This window comes from Columba livia, chromosome Z, assembly GCF_036013475.1.
Source record: "Columba livia isolate bColLiv1 breed racing homer chromosome Z, bColLiv1.pat.W.v2, whole genome shotgun sequence".
Lineage (NCBI taxonomy): Eukaryota > Metazoa > Chordata > Aves > Columbiformes > Columbidae > Columba > Columba livia.
This window is the reverse complement of record NC_088642.1, coordinates 68,430,512-68,455,447: the sequence shown is the minus strand read 5'-3', so window position 1 is coordinate 68,455,447 and position 24,936 is coordinate 68,430,512. Positions and strand designations below refer to the sequence as shown.

The 24,936-nt window shown below is 41.4% G+C and overlaps 1 long non-coding RNA gene across 1 annotated transcript in view; it reads right to left on the bottom strand.

Moving 5' to 3' along the window:
* Positions 1 to 24,936, bottom strand: part of LOC135577313 (uncharacterized) — a 62,197-nt gene that overhangs the window by 21,876 nt on the left and 15,385 nt on the right. Inside the window, exon 2 of the long non-coding RNA XR_010469019.1 lies at positions 3,435 to 3,581. This is a non-coding gene — a long non-coding RNA (uncharacterized LOC135577313). The remainder of the gene's footprint in view (positions 1 to 3,434; positions 3,582 to 24,936) is intronic.

The window sequence follows — 24,936 nt, the reverse complement described above, 5'->3', positions numbered from 1 at the left end:
AGGGTTTTAATCTGCTGCACAGTTGCACTGTGTTGTTGAAACATGATAAAAGTAAACCTTAACCTTGATAAAGCACAAAACATAAACAGAATTTACAACAGGGTGGAAGGTAAATACGTGTTGTATTCCATTGCTGAGCCAAAGTAACTCAGTTAAAATATATGTGAAATTAAATTTTCACTTGCAAAAAGCAGTTTAATTTGGAAATTCAAGAAATCAAACAGTATCCACTGCAGAATATTTGTGCCCACTCTCACTTTTGAAGGTACTAACATATCAGATCAAAGAATAAATATTGTAATAGCAAAATCATGTCAAGGAAGGAGAAGCCCATAAACAAGAATTGATAAGCACTGTTCCCAACCTTAAGCACTGTTTTACAGATATTTTTCCTGCTTTGGCAAATGTATATACATTCACTATTCACAGCTTACTTTGGACCCCTCTCTGTCCTTCAAACTCCTTTCATTCAGCATTAAAGCATCCTTTTACTTTGGTGGGCTTTCAGTCAGTTCTCAGAAGCTGCAGGCACTGTAATTAAATGCCCTCTACTTTGTAAGTGGGATGACCATTAGTGAATCAAATCAAGTCATGTATGCATGTCTGCAATAAAAACGAGTCTGGAGCAGGTCTTAGACTAACTACAAAGGGTCCCTACAGTGGAAAACTACCATGGCTTTTTTTGTGATAAAATCACTATAGATATTCATGATGTTGCACTTTTAAGAACGGGAGTGACTGTGATAATGAAATATAGACAAAGGCCATGAACTAGCATTACTCTCTGTTATTATTCTGTTACATGGGTATTGACACCAGGACTCATGAGGTTTATAAAAACAACTCAGTTATAATGAGAGGGTTTCACCTTGAATTTTGAGTTTGGATGAATGATTGCCCAAAGTGCAAGTATCAGATCCCTTGCAAATCCTTGCAAAGCAGATCCTGCTTCCTGAGCAATCTGCTACGCATCTCCAGCCTGAATTCTGGAAGGGGGAAATGATGCAGGCTGGGGCAGTTGTTGGTGTTTTTAGCAAATGTCGTACTTCATCACCTGAAATCAGACACCTTGGCATCAATCAAACACTGCTTGAGCTCAGTTTGAGGAGGTTTGCCCTGGACCTCTCTCATGGCTGATCCCATCTGCTTCAACAGCAAAAGCTGAGAGAAACACATTGCAGCATTTCATCTTGTGTTTGGTATACTTAGCTCTGCAACATTCACTGTATGACATGTGCAGATACAGAGGGAGATGTGTAAATGAGTTTTCAAGACATTTGTGAGTGCTGGAGAGAAAATCAAAGCACCTACTACCTGCTGATGTTGAACGTCCTATTGCAATTTGCTCAGATTTACCTTTGTTTAATGGCAGATTTAAATAACAAGTGTCAATGCACTCTCTGGAGTGACAGACATGCTCTGCATGTACACCATGTCCCATGGGCCCCCAGCAATGCCGTGTACAATACATGCACACACAGAAATCTCTGGGAACAAAGTGAAAATACCAGACAGGCAGTAGGAGCACTGGAGGATGTAACACCAGATTCAGTCAAAGAATTGAAGCTGTGGAAATAGACTGTCTAATTTTGGTGAAAAGAAGCTGGGTTAGGAAACACAGGATCTATAACTACAAAATAAAGAAGCAGAACAAGTCCTCCCTGCTAAGCCACCCATCTCTATACTAGGCTTCATTTGTCATTTCTCTGATGTCTTCCCAAATCTGTGGTTTGCTTCCCACATGGATAAGTGACCCAGCTTCGGTGGGAGTGGAGCAGGGTTGACTCCCATATCACGTCACTGCAAAAGCCTGGAAACTCCTTTGGTTTGCAGGAACAAAAAATTTATACCCCACATCCTGAGGAGGAGAATTTCATTAAGTAGTTAAAAGAAGATATGGAACAGTCAGGTGGAAACATAGAATCACAGAATGTTAGGGATTGGAAGGGACCTCGAAAGATCATCTAGTCCAATCCCCCTGCCAGAGCAAGAACACCCAGATGAGGTTACACAGGAATGTGTCCAGCTGGGTTTTGAATGTCTCCAGAGAAGGAGACTCCACAACCCCCACAGGCAGCCTGTTCCAGTGCTCTGTTACCCTCACTGAAAATAAGTTTCTTCTCAAATTTAAACGAAACTTCCCGTGTTCCAGTTTGTACCCATTTCCTCTTGTCTTATCATTGGTTGTCACCAAGAAGAGCCTGGCTCCATCCTCGTGACACTCACCCTGTACATATTTATAAACATTAATGAGGTCACCCCTCAGTCTCCTCTTCTCCAGGCTAAAGAGACCCAGCTCCCTCAGCCTTTCCTCACACAGGAGATGCTCCACTCCCTTCGTCATCTTTGTTGCCCTACGCTGGACTCTTTCCAGCAGTTCCCTGTCCTTCATGAACTGAGGGGCCCAGAACTGGACACAATATTCCAGATGTGGTCTCACCAGGGCAGAGTAGAGGGGAAGGAGGACCTCTCTCGACCTACTAACCACTCCCTTTCTAATCCATCCCAGGATGCCATTGGCCTTCCTGGCCACAAGGGCACAACGCTGGCTCATGGTCATCCTGCTGTCCACCAGGACCCCCAGGTCCCTTTCACATCATAGACAGGAATGTAGCATCAGTCTTTAAAGACAGAGTCTGTACTGGAGGCTTATTCTCCACCTTAGAGGGAGGACATTTGCTGGAAATTAGAGCGACTCCAGGCCCGTGTGTGACGTCTTAAGTGCAACTGCCAAAATTTAGAAAATACTTTATGATTTTTTAGTGTCTCTTGTGAGTTTTTTTATTTATTTATTTTTTCAATGTCGCCTAAGCAAAAAACTAATTTCGTTTTGTTTTGTTTGAAAGTGTTTGTTGGGGTAAGAATCTCCAAAGGAACTTTCATGTGACAAAATGACTAGCATTGGCTGACAATATTTGAATTCATGCCATTTCAATTTAAAAGGTTTCAAAATATGTCAGTTTTCACTGGAGCCTAGTTCATTGTAATCATGAGACAAAAGACAACATCCACCATGTTAATTAAACAGAAGAGAGGGGAAGAGAGGGAAAGAGAGAAAGTAGAAGCTAGGACTTAATTAGCATAACAAAGATAATGAGGAAAAGAAACCCTAGAAATACAAGAGAGGAGAAAAATAGGTCTTGCCAAGGATGGGATGGATAGCAGTATTTTATTCTCTGCTAAAAACACGTTCTTGGCCATCACATTCTTCCTTCTTTATCAAAAGTAAAATGGAAATGTTAATGTTTTATTAGGTCATGGGCTTCCAGGTTTTGGTGGCAAGACAAATGGGAGATCAGCTGCTGAGAGAGCTTTGTAAGGAGCCACAATTTAAAATAAAATAAAATAAAATAAAATAAAATAAAATAAAATAAAATAAAATAAAATAAAATAAAATAAAACCATGCAAAAGAAAGAATTCTTACTGGTCTTACTTATGCTGTGACTACTGCTTGTCATCACGTACACTTCAGCAGCTCACAGGTAGCCGGATTTCTTTTTCACAGAGCACTGCTGCCTCAGTTTCTGCAGGGGTTCCTTCTTTTCTGCGAAGTAGGGAAGCCAAACAGCGCAGCAAATTGCTGTAAAATATCAGAGGAAGAAAGGTTTAGCAGTGAAGACAACTGTCTATAGTCAAGCTGGTAAAGAAAAGAATTTAGAACACCATCCCAATTCCTTTTCCCTCCCTTTACATTAGAAACTGATTTTCCAGCAGAGGGGCATGCAGCAACAAAGCCAGCAACCATGAAGTTGCTATTGTTTTAGCTCTGATCAGGGCGCTGGCTGGTTAGGTATACACTATGCCAAGGTGTGTTACAAGGCACTGTTAGTTTTGCCTCCTGAGCAGACAGAAAGAACAGCTAACAATGCATCCAAAACGTACCCACAAATTCTTTGCATCGTTAGAGCAGAGAACAACCCCAAGCTGCTGCCTACATGGAAATTGTGCTGCACCTTTAGTGTGATTAGCATTGATTTAACCAACAGCTTCTCTAGTCTAACACTGTGACTGAACAGGGACTGAGGGCCTGTTCTTCACAGCTGCTAATTTGTGTGTCTTTTATATGCTATTTCATGCATATTCATAAAAAAAACTCTGCATTCTAGCCAATAGCTTACAGGTACACAGAGATTTTGATTTATTTTTCTAATGTGGGGTACTTGCCAGGACAGAAAGTCGTCTTGCACCCTATGTTGTGTTACTGGTAAAACAAACACAGCACTTGAATTTAACAAAATAATATTAGCCAGGCTATCATTTTTTGTGCACCTGTTTCTTCAGCAGTTTGAGGAGCTAAGAGGCAAAATAGGCTGCAGAACTGATCTCTCTGCCTGAAGGCACAGAGTGCTTTGAATTGTTTTGACAATGGCTTGGTTCACTTTATTTCATCACAGTAGGAAATAAAGTCCTCTGTACCAGAGAAGACATAACAGACAATCACAGCCAGGATTATAAGCATAAGTTTATGGAGGGGAAATGATTAGTTTGTCTCATTTCTGTTGAACCTTCTTGTTTCTGAGACATGGAACAGGCTCTGAATTGAAGCTACCTGGAGGTACAGCCAGGCAGAGGCTGGAGCCATAGCCGCCAACACCTGTGTTAATAACAGCACGACCCTTGATGAAAAAATAAGAAAGTCCTGAGCAGCGATTTCAGTAATGTTTGAAGCCGGCACTTCACGGGCCAGTGTTTCCTGTCGAAGAATTAGCTTGAGAGCTAGCTGCATCCCACTGACTTATGTTTTAATCACTAATACTGTAACTGCAACAAAGGGGACACTTACTGCCTTTAGTGTACCAGTTCTCTCCACTGTGTTTCATTCATTAGGACCAGCATCTCCTCATTAGCTGCAGGGAGACCCCTGGAGTCACATTAATCCTGTCAATTTCAGCAGTCACTGTGGCTCTGCAGGATACAGCTGCTGACTGGGGGATTACAGAGATGCTCTTCTGCCTGGTTTAAACTCAGCATGGGTCTGGAGGTGAAAGAGGCAAACAGCTCCCTGCTCATGCTGTTCTTGTAGGGCTGTATGGGGACACGGTGGTGCCCTTACCCACACGGGAAGCCCCTTGGCAGGTGGGCAGCAGGGGGCTGAGCTCTGGAGCTGGGAATGGTCAGTGGTCACAGCACTGAGACCTCTCCTCCAGTGAGTCACCTACAGTCCACCTGTTTGTCCGGTGGGGTGGAGAGCACATGGAACGTGTGTTCAAGGTGACCATAACTGTCATTCTAGCACCTGGAAATCCAAGGAAATGGCAGTGGGAAACTCCCCAAGCAACAACATGTGTTGAAACTCAAGCAAGAAGCACACTGAGGTGTTCCAGGCAGGGGGACCTGCCTGTGCTCTGGAAGCCTGGTGTTTCCAAGCTGTGCCAATGCCCTGCTCCCGGAGATCAGCTGGGCGCATGCAGGGGCCAGTACTCCTGTGCACAGCCATGCCATCAGCTGGATAGCATCTCCTTATCATGCTGCTGTTGTCTGAGGCTTGGTGAAGATAGGATGCAATATCAAATGCGGCTGGGCAGCTCTCACTCCAAAGACACTTCCGAAGCAGAAAGACAAAAGACACAAACGAGCATGTAGTTTTCCCAAATAAGTTTCTGTCAGGCTTTAATACACTTTGCAGCATGAAGGACTAGTTAGCATTTCAGATAAGTCCAAACTGGCAGCCAGAAGGGCCAGGTTCTACTTCCAAATTGAAACCCAATGGCTAGAAGGACTCACTGTGGGGCATCAAAGGACAAGAGCGCAAGAGCGGTGAATGATTGCTGTTGCTTTTATTTATCTGCAGTATCCTGGCAGTGAGCCCAGCCCATAGAGGCTGTGGGCTCCACTAGGAAGGTTTCCTGAGCACAGACACACTGTTTACAGATGGCGTTGTTCACACCACTGCAGACCCCCAGGGACAATTCACCTGAACACACCTGAGCCTCCCGCAGCCCGGTGTAGGCACAGCATTACAATGCACCACATCTCCGAGCTCCAGACACTAACCGGAGTGTGTCAGCACCCATTGGTGAGGCTGCCCTCATTCCAGGAAGGTGACGATACAAAAAATGTAAAGGTGCAGAGACTAAGGAATATTTAAAAGAAAGGAAATCAGAAAGAAAGGAAAAGATACCTCTGCCTGTCCTGCCCTGGGAAGTGGCCATCTGGGGCCTGCAAGGAGAATTCACAAAGTGTCTGAGAATGAACTCCTCTTTTCTTCTCTGCAACACTTGGGAGACACTCCAAGATCACTGTGCTAAATAAATAGATGGTTAAATGCTGCTGTGTACTAACAAGCTGGCTAGGTGGGATAAATTTCCTTGGCAGTTTGCGTTCTTCATTGCTGTTCAGCTGTGGGCAGCATGAGCTGGGACTTGTATTGATTGTTCAGCTTGTAATTTAGCATAAATGCAAATGCAGGTTGAGACCCAGCATGTTATGTTTAGTAGAAATCATGAAAAGAAAAGGAAATTGCCATAAATTAAATGTTCTTGTCTCTTCAGGCATTGAGATGGGGATTCTGATTAATTTTAGCCATAGCAGAGAGATGCAGTAACAGCAAAATGCAATGTTTATTTGAGAGGAATTCACTAGAAACTTGCATTAGTAGCAAAAGTTTTTTATCCTAGTAAGTATAATATGAGACTTTAAAATATTGTCAACAGATAACAGCATATAAAAGCTTTGCAAATAAATAACATGAGAGCAGCCATACATTTTGTATCAAAGGTTCATCCAATTCAGGATCCTGCCTTGAGCCTGGCTGCAAGCTGAAGCCCAGAAAACAATTAGAACAAGGCAAGTACACATAGCAATCCCCTCAAAAACTCAACCACACCTCTATTTGCAGTGCTGGAATCTTCCTGAGCCTGACATACATCTTTGGATACATCTTTGTATGCCTGGTGGTTTCCGTATGTCTGAAACCAAACCGCACATCTGGAGTCAACCTCCTGCCAGCCTGGCACTTCTGATGCAAATAGTTCTTTCAATGCAAGCTCAGATTTATTTAAGGTAGAAGGGTTGTCTCCTCTCCACAAATTACTTAGATCGGTGATCTCAGCTCTCTCCATGTTTGATAGATTAGTGCTTAAACAAACTCTACAGAGTGCAAAATGCCATTGAGTAAAGCAATGTTCAGAGAGGAACTGCAAGCGTTTATTTTTTTTTACTGAGACGCATGACGTTAAAATCCATTCCTACTCGTGAAAAGTTATTATGTGGCTGTGAAATCACTTACCTTTAGCTTGAATTTTATTACAGAACTTTCTTAGCAACGAAAAAGAAGTTTGATTTCCTTTGGTTTATTATGGTTTAGTTTTGTCAGTACTGCAGAGCCATCATGAATATGGAAAAGGGATCAGATTTTTTTGTTTGTGCATCAACAATTGAATTATAAACAAAAAGGAGAAATCCATATTCAGCAGAGTTTCACATGTGAGAGCAATGGTAAAATTAAAACTAAGTAAAATGGGTTAAAAACACATCCAAAGTTTTTGTGGGCTTCCACTTTATTGCAGTATGAAATATTACTGGATGTAATGAAGTGACAGAAAAAAACTCCTCTACCTGGGCACACCTGGCCTGCTTCTAGTGATGTTGTGTCAAAGTCAGCAGATTGGTCTGATCCCTCGTGTTTGGACACGAAACCAAGTGATCTCTAAATTAACTCAGCCTGGGAAAACCAAAGCAATATTCTCTGACCCAAAGCCCACAGCGAGAGCAGAAAAAAAACCTTCCTACAACTCGCTCTACCATCACAGTGGCATTTCTCAGCAGCAGCAGCAAAGGAAGGCTCAGATTTAAATTAACCTCACTGCCTTTACACTGACACACATGCCAAGCTGGCACAGTACTGCTTTGGTGCAAACAGCTAGGGTAGGGCGCTGGGATACCACGTCCATCAGAGGACACGTTGCCACAGGAGGCACCAAGCAGTCCCTGCCTGGCTCCACCAGCAGCAGATGCGGTCACCTTGAGGGGATGTTTCCAGAAGTTTCCTTAATTCAGAAGACTACGTGGATAGTAAGATGAGCCGCAGCAAAGCCAGGTGAGATGAGCCAGGCTCTCAGTCAGACCTTCATGGCTTTGGAGCAGTATTGTGTATTTCCAGAGAGAAGCAGCAGCGAGACAGGGATGCTGGAACCAAGGAGAGTGCTCACCACTCTCCAGGCATGGCTCGAGCTCTAGCCAAGACACTGCGGGATTTTGCAGGGCTTTATCCAAAAGGAGAAAAAAAGAAAAAAAAAAAGCCCAACACATAAACAAACTCCAAGCACAGTATGAAACTTCAAAGCCCATAAACCTCTCCTTGAGAGAAATGAAGCGCGAGGTAAGTCCTAAAGGTATGACTACAGAGGCAGACACAGCCTTAACTGCTCCACTTCACGGCCGTCTGCACTGCTGCAGCTCTTCAAACTTCATAGCATTATCAGTCACGAGCCTTTTATAAAGACACGGTTGTAGGAGTCATGCAATAGCAGCAGAATGAGTTCCTATTTTTTGGAAAAACAAAGGTTTCCAACCTCCCTTGATGCTGAGGAAAATTTTTAAAAAATTAGCCAGGAAAAGCAAAAACAGCTAAAATATGTGTATTTATTTTTCAGTCTCAGAACTGGGCCCCACAATGTTCATCTACTTACGGTCCAGCATGTAATTGTGTTTGTTGCATGGATTTCCTTCAGACTCATCTGGCATAATCTTATAAATGTCTGTGGCATTGATTAAGTTTTTAGGAGTTTGTTCTTTAAAAGGATCTAAGAAACAGGAGTAAAGACACAGGTGAAACTATTTTAATGGAAGAGTAACATTTTACATAACGACAGCCTACAGAAAAAAAGAAAAAAATGGGAACTACTCTTCTCCAGTCATTAGATCAGCAAGTGCGATGATGCAGGTTTGATTTCCTCCTTGCTCTTTGAAACATTACATGATATTAGCCAAACATTTCTCTCCTCCCCTTGAACAACTGGGTACCAGTTTTCTGCTCTGCAGTGATGGGCACGACAACCCCCAGGCTTGTCAAGGCTCCCACCATGCAGCTCGCCTGGTGCCCACTTACCAAATGGGGATGGACCTGTGGTCTCAAGAGGAGGAAAAGGCTAAAAAAAAAAAATAAAATAAAATTTAAAACAAAACAAAACAAACAACAACAACAAAACAGAGAAGTGAACGAACTGACAGCTGGGCTTATACGTGTAAAGCTTTCTGACCCTATGGCTGCAGACTCCCCACAGCGTTTCTCTCCCGTTGCTGCAGACAGTGCAGATCTCTCCCAATCCCCAGTGACAGATCCTTGGGAGACTTGCTACTCACACATCACTTCAGTGCTCCATGGCTGGGTCCCCTCTGCAAGACAAACCACCTCCCAGTGACACGACTGTCCCAGCTGTGAAGATGTGACAGCCAGTTCATTAAATGAAATGGGAACAGAAATGAGCACCTTTAATGCAGCAGTTGAAGTCTGCTGCATTAGGACAGGCAGACTTTAACTCAACTCTCAGGATGCAAGAAACCTTCCCTGGACTGAACAGATAATGTAGGTTGGACAGAGCAAGCGCAGTTGTCCTCTGCTCTGTGCATGGTCCAGGCAGGTCACAAAGGCCGAAACACATGCCCCTTCCTGAGTCAAAGGCAGGGATTAATGAGGGGGTTTGGATAACCGGAACTCAGGGTCTGTTATGCAGCACTGACAAACCTGGAAACATTGTCTCATTTTTGACTGGAACTACCATGCTTATTTGTTTGTTTAGAAGCACTGGGTCAGCCTTTGTTCAGTGCGATTTGGGGATGGATTGTGTATTCTAACCCATTTTTTACTTCTTTTTGTGACACCTGTCAGTTACTCAGTAGCTGACAGCAAATGTTGTTTTATTGATTTATTTTTCTAAACACCACAGATCATGCCAGAAGATGGATGTGAGCCTGTTTCTGTATTTAAAAAGGAAAGAAATAAAAAATAAAATAAATAAATAAAATAACCAATGAGGCAAGCGCACTTCCCCCTTTCCCCTACGGCAGATGGATAGTTGCAAAAACGTGTGGGTTTTTGTGGGTTTTTTTCCCTTGGTTAAAGCTTGCCATCTGGTGGAGTGAGACGGTATCAGCCGCTCTGCTCTGCGAGGAAAACAGGGAAAAACACCCTCTTTCTTAAGAAAACGACCGCCTGGTCTTCCTACAACACAGAAGCTGGATCCATCAGACACGGCTGACCTTGTCTGCCTGGAAACACAGAGCTGAAGAATGAATGCTGGCACATAAGTAGATTTTGATGTTAACGGCACAGAAGATTTATTTAATTTGATCAGCTCACACAAGAGGTTTTAAATTGCCCTCAGCAAAGACACACTGCCATTCTCTCGTAGAATTTTGGAAGCTAACATTATTTATGGTGTATAAGCTAACTATGTTTTATGATACCAAATAAAATGAAAGACAATCTCTTGTGACCAAACATGGTTTCTTTATCCTTGAATTAGACCTTTGTGAAGCCAGCCAACTGGATTGTTCACCTAAGAGGAAAGGAATAGAAAGGGGAGACAAAGAGTGAGAAGAAGGAAAGAAAAAGGCCAAAAAAAAAGGAAATAGAGGAAGTGGGAAGGAGAAAGGAAGGAAGAAAGGGGAAGGAGAGATGGAGACAGGAAACAAAGAAGGAGATGAGATTCTTCACACAGATTTCAATTTGACTGCACCAGTGACAGTTTTAGTCCCTTAAAGCAGCTGTTTCAAAAAAGTAGGTTATGGAGCTGCCAAGGAAATATTCTCATCTTTTTATTGCTGTTCTTCATTCTGTAAAAAAGAGCAGATAAAATACATTTATTCAGGGTTAGTCTATAGCTATCTTTCCCTCAGTTTCTCTCAGATTAGGTACAACTCATAGTTAAAGTGAAGTTAATATGCCAAGATCCATTTTTGAAGCAAGTAGAAAAGCACTTTTGAATCCATGAGGCTTTTTTCCTTCTCCTTTATTAGAGAAAAAACAATTATTATAAGTTTGATTACCTTTTTTCTTTTTCATACGACTGGAAAGAAATGGGAACAGCAGGTGAAGGACCTTCTACCAAGTACTGGAGCTTATAATCTTATTCTGCTAGAAGGAAGATAATTCTACTTTCAAAGTGAGATCCTGTTTCTGCTGACGTCAAAGCCAGAAATCTCTAGGCAGGGTGACAAGGAAGCATAAGCTTTTTGTTGTGCTTCACTGTGAGACACCAAACACCCTCCTTCCTGCCCTGTGCCTCACCCTAACCACACTTTGGAGTTATGGGACCAAGAGCTCACTGTCTGCTCAGTTCTCCTCCTAAATGGTATATCCATCCACTTCTTCTGAAGAAGAGAAAGAGATGAAAGAGGGAAGAGCAGAGGCTATGGAAGAGCCCATTTTTATCCCACCCTCCTTTGGTGAAACAGCCAAAAGGATCTCTAAACTCATACAGGTAAAACAGCTGCAGAAATGCAGGACAGTTTGCACCATATCCCCCACCTCTGGCTCAGAGAGCAGTTGTGATCCTGGCTGCTACTCATTTACACTGCAGTCAGAGCCACAGATTGGATTACACTGTGATAAAAAGGCAGCCCTCCATTTAAAAAATGGGTCTCCAGATCCACTCTTCAGTCTGTATGTGTGTGTGCTGGCTTAATTCACCCAATTCCCTGACAAGCATCTGTATTAAAACACTATTTTCCTTCCCTTTTTTAAATTCCTGGCAAAGCTACCCGTCAGCAGGGCTGGGGGAGCAAGAACAGTGGCTGCAGCCCAGACTTCATACCCTTTTTAAGACTGTGCAGCCCTCTTCCTGATGAGATTGTTTAACCCAAAGAGAACCAGACAGGCCTCTTAAGTTTCTGTGGGGTGCCTGCCTTCAAGGTTTCTGGACAGAGAAATACTACTGCCAGAAGGCTGCAGATAAGGAATAGGTCACGTAAGTTGTTTCTCTCATTGTTATGCTCTGTCTGGCTTCAGATACCACCCTTTGGAGCAGGTAGCACTGATGGCAGTCAAGGCAGATCATTAGTAAGTCTGTAGCATGAAAATTTCACTCTAGCAAAGAATGAACAGATATGTTGTGCTGTTGCATGGGGTTGAAACACCAAATAAAGTCCTTTTTGTGTAAAAGCACCATGTGAAATAATTGCTCGCAGGAATAAACAGCATAAGCTATAGGTCCAGCACCATTTTATTTTTCTGACTTCCTACCTACATGGACAGACTATGCCTAGAGGCCAGGGAGTTGGTTAATTTGTTCTATTTTAGTTCTGCTGGTCAACTCTATTTTCACCTCTTTCATCATGGTGGGTTGGTGGGGAGACTAGGTGCCTCAGCTCCTTGTCTTGCTGAGTCCCTCACCATTCTCAGTGCTCATGGTTCCAGCTGTGAACCCACCTGGATTAGCTCCATGCAGGAAAATACATAGTACCCTGGAACTGGGAATGTCTTCACTGAAGTCTTCCTGCTGACCCACTGCCCCCAAAAATGTAGACTCTAAGAAGATGAAAGGCCAGACTATGTTTGGTAATATAACACTCTAGAATTTATGTGGCAAAATAAAACAACAAACATGTAGTAAAGCCAACAGAAAGGAAATTCAGTCTTATAACTGCAAGCTCAATTTGTCTCTCATCTGTGTTTTCAGATGTTTTAAACATCACAGACAATATGTTTTCATGCTTTACAAACTATACATGTTGGGGACAATGTGAGTGCTATTGATTTGTAGTTTTCTATTGCAATGGTAGAGAAATTGGATTGTTCTTTCAAGCTACATGGAGAATTGGGAATTAGTGGAGAAAAGGAGCCAAAATTCTTTGAAATTAATGGAAAGACACTGAAACATAAATGGTGCCAAACTGAAACAGATAATAGAATTAGGTATACATTTATGAATAATTGCTGAAAGCAGTATTGTACCTGTTCAGAACAGCTAGCCAAATAAAGATGCTAATGAAATTCCTGTGCGAGTGACATGTAAATATGATAACAACATCACAGAATCACACAATGATAGAATGGCTGAGGTTGGAAGGGACCTTTGGAGGTGAGCTGGTCCAACCCCCTGCTCAACAGGGCAAAAAAAAACCACAACCAAGCTGGATATTCAAACTATCTCCAAGGATGGAGACTCCACAATCTCTTTGGCCAACCTGTGCCACTGCTTGAACACTGCTTGGTCACCCTCACTGTAAAAAAGTGTTTCTTGATGTTCAGAGGGAACCTCCTGTGGTTCAGTCTGTGCCCGTGGCCTCTGGTTGTGTCACTGGGCACCATTGGAAAGAACCTGGCTCCTCTTTTCACACACGCTTCAGGTATTTGCACACATTAATAAGATCCCTCCTGAGACTTGACTTCTCTAGGCTAAACAGTCCCATGTCTCTCATTGTCCACAGTAATTGAAAATTATTGTCCCCAAATTGCAAATTCCAAATAAACTTTTCATGGGCACCTAGATTTTGGCCTGCAAGGTTAGCTCTCACAACGTTTCAGAGTTTCAAACCAAATGAGACCTCAACGGGAATTCACAGTAAGGCCCAAGCACATGACCTCTCTCAAAATTTAGACATTTCAGTTCGTCCACATCTTTAGCCATCTTATTCCTTTTGAAATCGTGTACCTGGAACACTAAAAACTTTGGAATAGAGGATTAAGCAAACAAGAGTTGCCAAGGAAATGTTAAAAGGGAGACACCTAAAATCAATGCTCAAATTAAAGTAGACAAACAATATAAAATAATAATAATGAAAGGAAAACCTTTATAGTCTTCACCAGGAAGTATTTTACTATAATTATTTCTTTGGCAGCCCTAGGAACATTTCACAGGACACCTGATCAACCCACAGGGCAATCACTGTTCTCAAAGGCACAATGAAATCGGTGTTGTTCTTATCCTTGTGTTGTCAGCCTATTTCAACAACCTGGCTTTGGTAGCAGTATCAGGACAAGGAACCCAAAAAGGAGAAGAAATTCATTGTTTTTACACCTTTTCCAAGACTGTCTCCAAGTGGGGAAGGGTCACACATACTTTGAAAAGTAAGGTTCTCCTCACTTTCGAGGTTCAGGAGGTCTCCTTCTTCCCTGGGACAAAGCAGAGAAATTACAATGACTGTCAATGTGATCCAATTTTGACACACACAGAGAGAAGGCACAGATGTGCACCTCCATGCCTTCTTTGTAGCTGAGAATATGCTCAAAGAACATAATGAAAACACTCTTTGATCTGTGCTTACCTCCTTTCCCATTGCTCTTACTGATCATGTGTCACCTAAAGGCTACCTTGGTTTACATCCACTACAGGTTTGCACAAGCCTTTGAACATTGTTTCAGCTGAATCCAGCAGCTCTTTGAAATCAAGCAGCTGACAACAGAGGCTGGACACACTGTCACCCTTCTCATCAGAGCTTGTAGTCCTGGAGTTAGTTCTAGGTCTGGCTTGTAAATCTGCAGACTCCAGAACAAGACTAGCGTGACACCAAATGCACACCAACTTCCACCATCTGGCTTCCAAGGCCAGATCAACAAACATAAAGCTAATGCACTAAAATGATGAGAGTCAGACCTCCAAGTGTGCTTTAAAAATAACATTACATTAGCATGACACTTCAAAGAGCTTTTTCTCTACAGTTTTTCATCATAATTTTTACATATATATGTATATATTATATTCTGCTACAAGTTCAGGCTCTCTGGAATCACAGAGGCAAAAGAAACTCTTTGTGGAGTCAAACATGATCTGAATGTATTGAAGAACTCCTCTAAGTAGAAATAGCAAATATGTCTTTAAAATCAAGCAAATGCAAGCAGGAGGGAAAGAGGACAGGGGTTAGTGAAAGTAGTCCTCTGTGATGATATGAGAGCACATCAGAAAAGAAAAATGCATCAAGTCATACAAGTAAATGAAATATTTAAAAATCAAACAAAATATTTAGGTGTGGAAGAAGAGTGCAGGCAAGTAAAATAAACATAAATGTTATTAATTAATTGTGTCACACGCGTTTACTGAGTGACTACTTTTATTGTTTTGGATTTCTAATATTCTCATTGCTGTTGCATTTAGCCTGCACTATCATTTGTAGTCACTTCTTGTTCCCATCTGGTTGCCACTCATCAGAACTTTTGCTGAGCACGGCTCAATAATTACCTGCTGCAGAGCACAGGGGGGTTCCCAGTCCCAGGCACACATGAAAGGTGAGGAGGTAAATCTTTATGGGAAAAGAAGGGATTTAATTATTTAAAACAGCAAGAGATCTTTCAGGTAAGAACTCTTATCTTGTTCCTCTCAAACTCACTGGCAGGGGAAAAAGATAATTTTTTCTCATTCCCCACCTGACACACAGTGTTTCTACATATGAAACAAATTACTTAGATGCAGCTGTGGATGCTGAATTTGGTTGGATTAGCTGTGAGGTGAAAACAAGAGCACAGCCTAGCAGCTGGGAATTCACCAGTAAACAACGTGTTGATAGATTAGTTATCCTCTGAGTCCTCTTCTTCCCTTTCATTAATAAGGTCTGACGTGATTGCTTTCAAAAGTTGTTTACCACAGAGGAGGCAGATCTCCATTGACAGAACAGAGCCAGCACGAGGAGGCTGGAGAAGCTCAGAGGAGGGCAGCATCCACAGCTGGAGGAAGCTCACAGCTTGATCAGAGATTTCAAAGACAGATTCAAACACAGAGAGAAGGGAGGTCCATCCATCAGCTGACAGAGAGGCAGGCATGTGACTCCAGATACCACTGTGTATATGGGCATGTGAGCCAGGAGCTACAAGAATTACCCTGTATACCAGGAACCTCCACACCATAGTCACTTGGCACCATCAGCCTTTTCCCACCCATCTTTCAGCCCACACAGTGCCATCATGTTGTGGACATCAATGTGATGTCCAGGTTGAAAGGCCATGGAATAGAGGCTTCACCTCTGAACTGAAAACCAATCCAGCAAAGCAGTGAGAGAGATAAAGAGATAGCTTGCATATTCTTAAAAAGGGTCATGCTTCTTCCAGGTGAGCATGCTGAGGTGAATACTTCCTGTGTCTGCACAAAATAATTTCTAAGGCTTTAATCATTTTATTAATTGGAAAACATACTATTACTTAGATATCTCTATGAACCGAAGGAGACAAAGAAACATAAGGCACAGGAGGAGAAAGTGATTTATGTCCTTACCTCTGCCCCTTCTCTTAAAGGATGGACTCCATTTCTGCAGCACTGAAACCTTAATTTAGACAACAAGGTTCCAGAATTGTGGCCTATCACTTGTATAACAGCAACGGTGCCAGACAAGATGATATAACCACACTCTTAGCATCTTCTCTCACTGATATAAGTATTAACTTCTTTATTACCTTAGTCAGTGTGAAAAGGAACCTGTGATCTGCTGTCAGTACACCTTCCTCACCCACTCATACGTTAAGTACCCTGTGCTGGGTTGTTGATAATACCAACAGTTTACTATTGATCCAGATCTCCTGGAAATCAGGGGTGGTTCTTAAAAAATGTGTGGTATAGCAGTAAGATTCTTTAGCAACTGAATGGATAAAAATATTAAGAGAGGTTAGTATAGCTGTAATATGAAAAGTAACACTTCCTACTGTAAGCTTATAGGATTACTATTCCTAGAGGGCTTTCCTATTTGGCTGTTAAGATAACAGAATTAAAGCAGGGGGGAGGTGTCATATCCTTGTAGCTGTATAGATATAAAAATATGAAGTTTTTCCCTGCTGTGGGTGGATATTAAATTCTACTTCATTACATCCAAGCAACACCAAAACCAATGATTTAAGAATGAAAATGCTATGTAAACTCATGGTTACATAACTTTATCAATTGAGCTGTTAAAAATGTAAACACTTTAATTAATGGTGGAGGTAATTGGACCAGTCTTCAAAACGCAAACTATAAACATATAATCACTCCAGTTCAGTGAAATGCATAGATTTACACCAGGTTAAAGAGAGAAACATTTCTCTATCTAATGTTACCCTCTGGATAACACCATTTCATGCACTGATGCCTGTCACAAGTTCAGAGATTTTATTTGAACTGCAGTGCACTTTGCAGACAGGTCTGAGATTAACCCCTTCAAGCAATGAGGAAATGGAGAATCCATCATGTCCCTAGATATTTTGTTTGAAGCTTAATTAAAGTTTAAGAACAGCATGAACCATTTCCACTGTAAATTGGCCATGCTTCTCCTTGCCAGATTATTTTATAAATGGCATGTTCAATTTCATGAATACACACAGAATACGCTATGCCTCCAGCAATGGCTCCAAGCAGTTTTATGAGGAAATGGTTTCCTAGTTTACATAATCACCCTCAAGAGATTTCACTGCAATATAATAAGCATGAATGTCAATTGGCCGTTCAACACCAAAGACATTGCCAGCTTGATCACAGGGACCAGTATTTGGAAATAGATAACGTTTGCATTTTCAGGCTCCACGCCATAAAGAGGAAGTTGTAGAGGAAAGGGACAGTTATCAGACATACAGAAATAAACAGACTGAAAAGAATCAGCCATCCTTGCAAAAGCAAAATTAGTATTTGGCAAACATTTCTTAAGTGGGTAAGAAAAGTGAGGAGGTGAGTGAAATCCTTTACATACCTAAAATGATCATCTTTCCATGAATACAGTATGACTGAGTGATGTCCCTCATCAGGACTTCAGCCTTGGCTAGTTTTAATTCCTTCAGGGAACACTAGTGACTCTGGATACTCACTCTGTATTACTGGTGAGCTAGATCCCAGACATTAGACCCCATGTCTGTTAAGAGAATAAAAGACTGCATCTACACGGACAGCAATGCCTACTCTCAAACACCCCAAAGTGCCTTGACATGCCTTTACATGCCTTGGAGTCACATTGTAAAGCCCCTAGTTGGCTTAAAATGTGAGCTCAGTGCGTGCAACAAAATTTGACAAACATGATTTCACAGTGATTAAGAGAAGACAAACCCCAAGGGTTGCAGGATCCAGGGCGGGGTTCAATCCCAGCCCAGTAGAGCTGAAGCGGGTCAGATGTCAGAGCCTGGATACTCCTTCCCAACCCCACTGAGGTGAAGCTGCTGCACAGCCCTGCCCAGCCCTGGCTGGAGCAGGGCCGAGCATGAACTCCCCATAGGAGCGTGTGCATACGCACATAGACACATGCACACACGTAAAATCAATACATAGCTGATCACACACATCTACACATTGCTTTTCTGTCATTGATTCCTGTTTCACTAAGTTCACACATTAATTTTGTATTTCTGACACCGTTACCAATGTTATCTCAGTCTAGCATGGTATTACTGATGTTGCTACAAGGTTCTGCTCCCACAAAGGTCCCCAATGCACACCTCAAAACACATGTAGAGCTTAGCAGTTTCTCCCCCTTTAGCACTCATGAAATTCAAGCACCCCTTATTGTGTTGTCTATAACATTTTTCTGCTTCTTGGAGTGTTAACCATCATATCCTGCAACATTTCATGTCATGTTCAGTAACCTCTCACGATCTCTTCAATGAGGTTAAACCTCTGCCCAGTGCCCAGTAATCTCAATGTATGCCTAAACAATATTTACTTCTACATCACTGACAAAAAAATATTAAATATGGGTGGCAAATCAATCCCTGGAGACCTCAAGAAGGAATAGTTGGATGATGTGCCAACAGGATTAATTTCCTCGATCTTTCAATGAATGGCTTCTATTAATAAATCAGGTGCATCCAGCATACACAGATTTTCAAAAATGTTAATCTTTTTACCAGGTATCATGCAGGACTGAGCAAAATGCCTTACAGAAATGTAAGCATGTTACATCAACACAATTCTCTCCATAAAATTAGTTGAATTCATTAATTATACTACCACCTGTTTATTCCTCATTGATTATGCCACCCCATCACTTTTCCCCTGATTATTTTGTGAGGTGGTTCCTACCTGCTTAGGCTATTAATTTTTTCTTTTCTGAGCTCTCTGTTTACTGAATGCTATTTGTTTATTTTAAAAGAACAAAGGCTGATGATCACGCTTTTGTGTTTTTGTTCCCTGTCTTGAAACGTGAGGAATTCTATTTCTCTGTAGAGCTCTTCACAGAGATTTTGCAGCAAATTATGAAACCCAGTTTATAATTGGCTTTCCCCACAAACTCCCTCTTGGGAAAGATTGCAGAAAGCTTCACAAGCCTATGCTGATTTTGGAATAAACCTTCTCCAGTTCATGACTTTGCATGAAAATCATGCAATATGCAGACATCTTGCACAATTTTACCAAAGCTAGAAGGAATATTTTTAAAGAAATGAAATTGCATTAAAATACACTACCTTCTGGAGGACAAGTATTTTTCCGAGACCTGTTCGTTGCAACAAAGTCTTCCTCTAAATCCTCTTGTTGCTGTCAAGGGCAGACAGGGAAAAACCTGGGTATTTATGAATAAGTCTCAGTAAAGGAAAATGAGCACAGACTTCTGCCTTCCTTGTGGGCATCTTCATTTTAAATTCTCTCTGGAAATTGCACTGGTTTTCTTATGAGAAGGTCCCTATAATTTGCCTAATTATCAGGCTGACAGCTTTACATACAGCTTATATGCAGAAAATGAAAGGAATGATGAGGGAATTTCATGGAAGAGCTTTTATTTCCCCTGATAGAAATATCATCTCAAATTAATTTGCATGTTAACATTTCACATCACCCTCCATATCTTATTGTCGAGAACATATCCACGCTCCTCTATTCCCATAAAAACAGAAAATGAGAATTGACATTTGTTCATCTTGTTCCAGGAAAGCAGCTCCAAATAGAGTGAAATTGGGTCAGACTAAGACGTTGTCTGTCACAGAGATATACAGACTTTTAAATACAAGTGAATTCTTTTAAAAACAGAGTTAAAATGAGAAACATGATTGTATTTCTACATTAATATATATATATATATCTATCTGTGGGACAACCTAGGACTTAGAGGCAAATAGATAATTATGTGCTGGTTTTTTTGACCATGTCCTCATATATAGTCAGAGCCTGAGAGACAAGAAAATTGGGTCTTGCTAGTAAATTGCTGTTGCACCTAGGTGTTCAGTCCTTATCCAAATTTTTAAAAGTGCCTTTTGACTAGCAAACCTTACCAGTATTTGAATTTTGAGAAGGCTGACAACTACTGCAAACCTGTAGGACCTTATGATGTTCATGTCCTCAGGACTGCTGAATGGCAACCTGAGTAATAAGAGGGTACTTGGAGAAGATTCCAGTTACTCATTGTTTCATTTTATCCCTCTTTGAAATCCACAGTACACTCTTCCACAGATCAAGTGTTTGAGCACTTCTGATGAAAAAGGCAGTGCAATTGCAGAGGTCTATATTACTGATCACTTGATACTGATTGACAGCATATCCTTAAATGGTTGATGCAGTCCCAGCATCAAGGCTATTGGGCTTTTTACATGACTGTACTTCATCTAGTGACAGAAGAACACTTTGTATTACCCTAGACTAAAAATGGCATTGCCGCAGCCTCCTTCAATAAACCATTATCCACTTCATTTCAACTGAGTACTGTGTGGCTGGCACATTACTCTGGCACAGGAATGAAGAACTTGAAAGTCTGTATTCTGGGCTGAAAAGAGAAAAAACAAAAGTATATAGGACCGTATAAGTATATGTGGTTAACATTATTTGGGTTCTCAGCTTCTGTGCTGCCTCACGCTTTCTATTTAAACTGCAGTGTATGCTACTAACACACGTTTTTGTAGGTAACCAAGACACCATGGAAGAATATGGCTCTACGTCATAACACAAAGTGAAAAGTTCAGCTATATATTCAACAGCAGTTTTCAGATTTCCTGATATATCCTTTGCTATGTAACCTAAAATTTAAATATGAATGTTTTTACAGAGAACATGTGTCACGGAGGCACCCTGAGGTTAGTTTAAGGGACAACAGGGTCCAAAACAACTTTTATTAAACCGGTGAGAAACAGGGTTTTAGCACTCCAAAAGTGACTTAAATACAGGTTCGGATATCAGTTGAGGAAAATTATTAAGGGGCAGCAACTAATACAACAGGCGGTCCACAGTGTGCATGCACGTGGCTTCACCCAAAAAATGCAGGAGCTGTCCCTGAGTCCCGGAGGAGTACACACTTGCCTAAACACAGTGTGGGATTATTTTGAAGAGATACACGTACTCATAGTGAGTACGGGAAGTGTGCACTCGCGATTCTGCGAGGGTAAATTTATAATACACTCGCAATCCTGCAAGGGTTAATTTACTTACACGTGCAAATGTGCACGGAATATTACACATGCTTATGTAGAAGCACGGGAGGAAAATACACCCACGATTATGCGAGGATTAATTTTACACGTGCTGAGCACATGCTCATACTGAGCACGGAAAGTTACACGTGCAAATGTGCACGGAAAGTATATACTCGCAATCCTGCGAGAAGTTTTACTCACACCCGTGGCGGCAAGACAAGCGGAGTCTCCATCCCGGGGAGGGGGCTCTCAGCAGCAGCCTCTCGCTCGTGCTCCAACAGACCCGCGACAATGGGCGGAGTCTCGACTAGAATCTCGTTTTTATATGGGCTGATCAGATCTGACTGTAGGCATTCAAGAAGCTTCTCTGCACCCCCACACTGGCTGTGGGTGCCCCCGAAGCCTCCAAACATCCCCCACACTGGCCACAGGTGCCCAGTGGCTCAGTGTGCCTCGGCACTCCCTTCTCCTAATGGCCCTGGCCAGGGTGCTCTGGGGCCAAACAAAAGAAGCTGTTAGCGTCAAGTAGCAGAGAGAGAGGGAGATGTGCCCACTCTTTCCATGATGAAGGAGGGAGGGGAAGAGAGAGGGGTTTGCATCCTTCCACAACATGATACACATTCTCTCTCATATTTTACCCTTTTCTGTTATATACAGAAATTTCCAATCAGTTCTGTGAAAAATGCAGTTTTGATTCATGCTAAGATGTTTAATGTTTACAGATATAACCAAATGAGGCACGGGCTCTGAACCTGGAAAAAGGTGGTTAAGTTCCATGTAAAAAGTTATGAAACTTGTTTATGAAGGGAACTAACATTTTAAGGATTAACTAAACATATAATGGGTGCCTACTAATGAACTAACACTTTAAGGCTTAGCCACACAATAAATGCTTAGTTCAGAGCTTTATGTTAAGAAGAACAGAACCCCATTGAATGTCAAGATAAGAAGCTTTACTGCACCTAGCTGTAAACTTGAGGAGACAAGATAATGGCAAAAGGGGGCGCCAGTCTGGTTTCAATTGACTTGGCAGCTTGGGTCCCAGTCAATTCAACATAATGAGCCAAAGGTAAAAAGTTCACTGTGATGAAGCTGAAGGAGCCTTCATCCAAAGACCCCAAAGACCCCTCCTCGAATTCACCAAGTGGCACTGCGCAGGCGCAACAGGGGAGGGTCTATGGAAATGGTTATCTGAGACTCATTTTAATCAGAAGCGAGGAAAGCTTATGAACATGTATAGGCGTTCCTGGGGTCATTATGAATATGTAGTACCTTACTGTATTTAAGCACACTTCTTATTGTTTAAAGGTGTGCGTGTTGGGCGGAGGGAATCCCCCGCGCACCCAGCGCTGTTTTTCCTATGCTCTAATGAACACGTGTTTAAAGAATACAAGGAATTGGATTAAATGTTGTTTATCCATAGAAAAAGCGTAAGTTATTTATTTCAGTTCTTTCAAACAAGCAGTATGTATTTAACAGGAAAAGGATTACAGATACTTTCTGTTTCTTGACACAAACAGTACTGGCAACATTCACATTCTCAAACTGAGATTTCAAGTCAACAATAACGCTTTAAGCATAATATACTTCCTTTATATTCTTCCTTGAGAGAGACAGAAACACAAACATCATCTTAATTAATTCATAAAGGACAGATTTAGACTTATCACTAAATGTGCCTGCAAAATACTACTTGGGAAAATATAGGCAAGTGTCATTACATGCAGAGCCAGCTACCCTTCTAGGGAATAACTCCAGAAACCTACAAGCTTAAATCTTATGCAGCATGGAGTAATTGCTGTTGCTGCTGCACTTCCAGTGTGAACACAGAAAATGCTGATTCCAGTTTATATTCACCACTCAAAACTGTCTCTAAGCAAGCCTAAAATAGATGTAATGAATGCTTTCAGAAAACTAATTCTGTTTTATAGATAAATAAATGGATTTAAAAAGTTAACCACAATCCATATCCTGACTTCAATCTCTGGAAGTATTGATGCATATGTATCATTTGGCTCCTTGACTCAATAATTACTCTAAACCTCACAATTTGCTCGTGGATAGTTTACACACATTATTTAAGGCATCCAGGGTACAAAGTAAAAAGCTCTTTTGCTATGAATAGTTGAAGCAAGGCATATACCATGTAAATAAGATGCCATGAAACACAAAGTAAGAAGCAAGTTATGAGGCTACAAACATTTTTTTTAAATGGGGTTTTCGAAGACATCTCATGCAAAGCAGCAATGTTTCTTTGGTTCTAGTCATGTAGTGAGCCTTTAGCAGTAAGAAATGCACATCCATCAATCTTATTATAAGCATAACACATAAAAAGACTATTTCAATTATTTGCAATTATTTAATTCCACTCTTCTCTGCAAAGCTTCACTTTAAAGACAATTCCAGTGCAAGTTAATAGAACTGGCATTTTACAGTGCATGCAGCTGGTATTTTACAGTGTGCTGGTTTGACTGAAATTGAGTTAATTTCCCATGCAGCCAGAAATTTCTCTTTGTTGCTAGCATGGTCTTTTGTTTTGGCTTTAGTAAAATGATAATGAGATTATGCTGTTTCTTCCTTGGGATAATGTTTTTCTTTCAACAACTAAGCTATGTTTCTCAGTCAGTGTGAAAAGAATATACGAACTCACTGATATTTTGGCTGTTGCTAAGGGAACCAAGGACTTCTTCGGCTGTCAAGCTGCAGGTGCAAACTGGAAGTAGGGGCCACAGGACAGTACCTGAGATTGACATTTAGATTTGCCAATGAAATATTCCCTACCTTTAGCATCACATTCCATATATCATTTGAATCTCTTTTTCTGGCTAGGGAGTTTGGGTTTTCTGGTTCATTAGTTTGGTTCAGGAGTTCTGTTTCATTGGGAGCTGGTTGTTAGTTCTGTCTTTTGCCATTCTGCTGTTTTGCAGTTGGCCTTTTGCATTTTGGCCTTTTGCCTTTTTGCTCACTCACTGGGACGATCTGTTCAGGACCAGGGTGCTCCCCTTCCCAGGACTGACTGTTCAGCACAAATGGAGTTTCATGAGAGATCACACAGAGTATCACTAATTTTATTTTATATATAGTAGTAATAGTACATTGTTGTTGTTGTTGTTGTTGTTGTTGTGTCCTAATAAACCGCTTTTATCTCAACCCATGAGTTTCTCCCTTCCCTTTTGGTTCTTTCCCATAACTCAGTCAGGGGATGGAGGGAGTGAGGGAGCAGCTATCATCATCTTATTTGCTGTCTGAGGTTAAATGATGACATACATACTGTAAAAGCAAGCATCCCGAGTTGTTCCCACTGTGTGCTCAGAAATCTTGACAAATTGACACACAGCAAGAACAGCAATGTTCATTTTAGACTGCTACTGTTCAAATCTCAGGTGAACCTTCATGAACAAATCTTTTTTAATTATGCATTCATTTCAACATATGTTCAGTGTACAAGTGCTACTCATTAAAAATTTACCTGCATTCAATAAATTCTATTTGGTATTCATTGTTGTGCAGTGTTCCCTGGAAAAAAGGTCTCCAGACCAGAGACTCTCACCGTCTCTAGTCTCGCTACACAACCGTTTTCTAGCACTAGATAATGCTTTTCTACACACTAAATGCACTGTTAAACTCAAAGCACTAAAATTTCAGCTTTATGAAGAAATCAGTGTTTCACAGGACAGAGGAAGGTTTGGTCAGTAATCCAAATGAGCTGATAGAA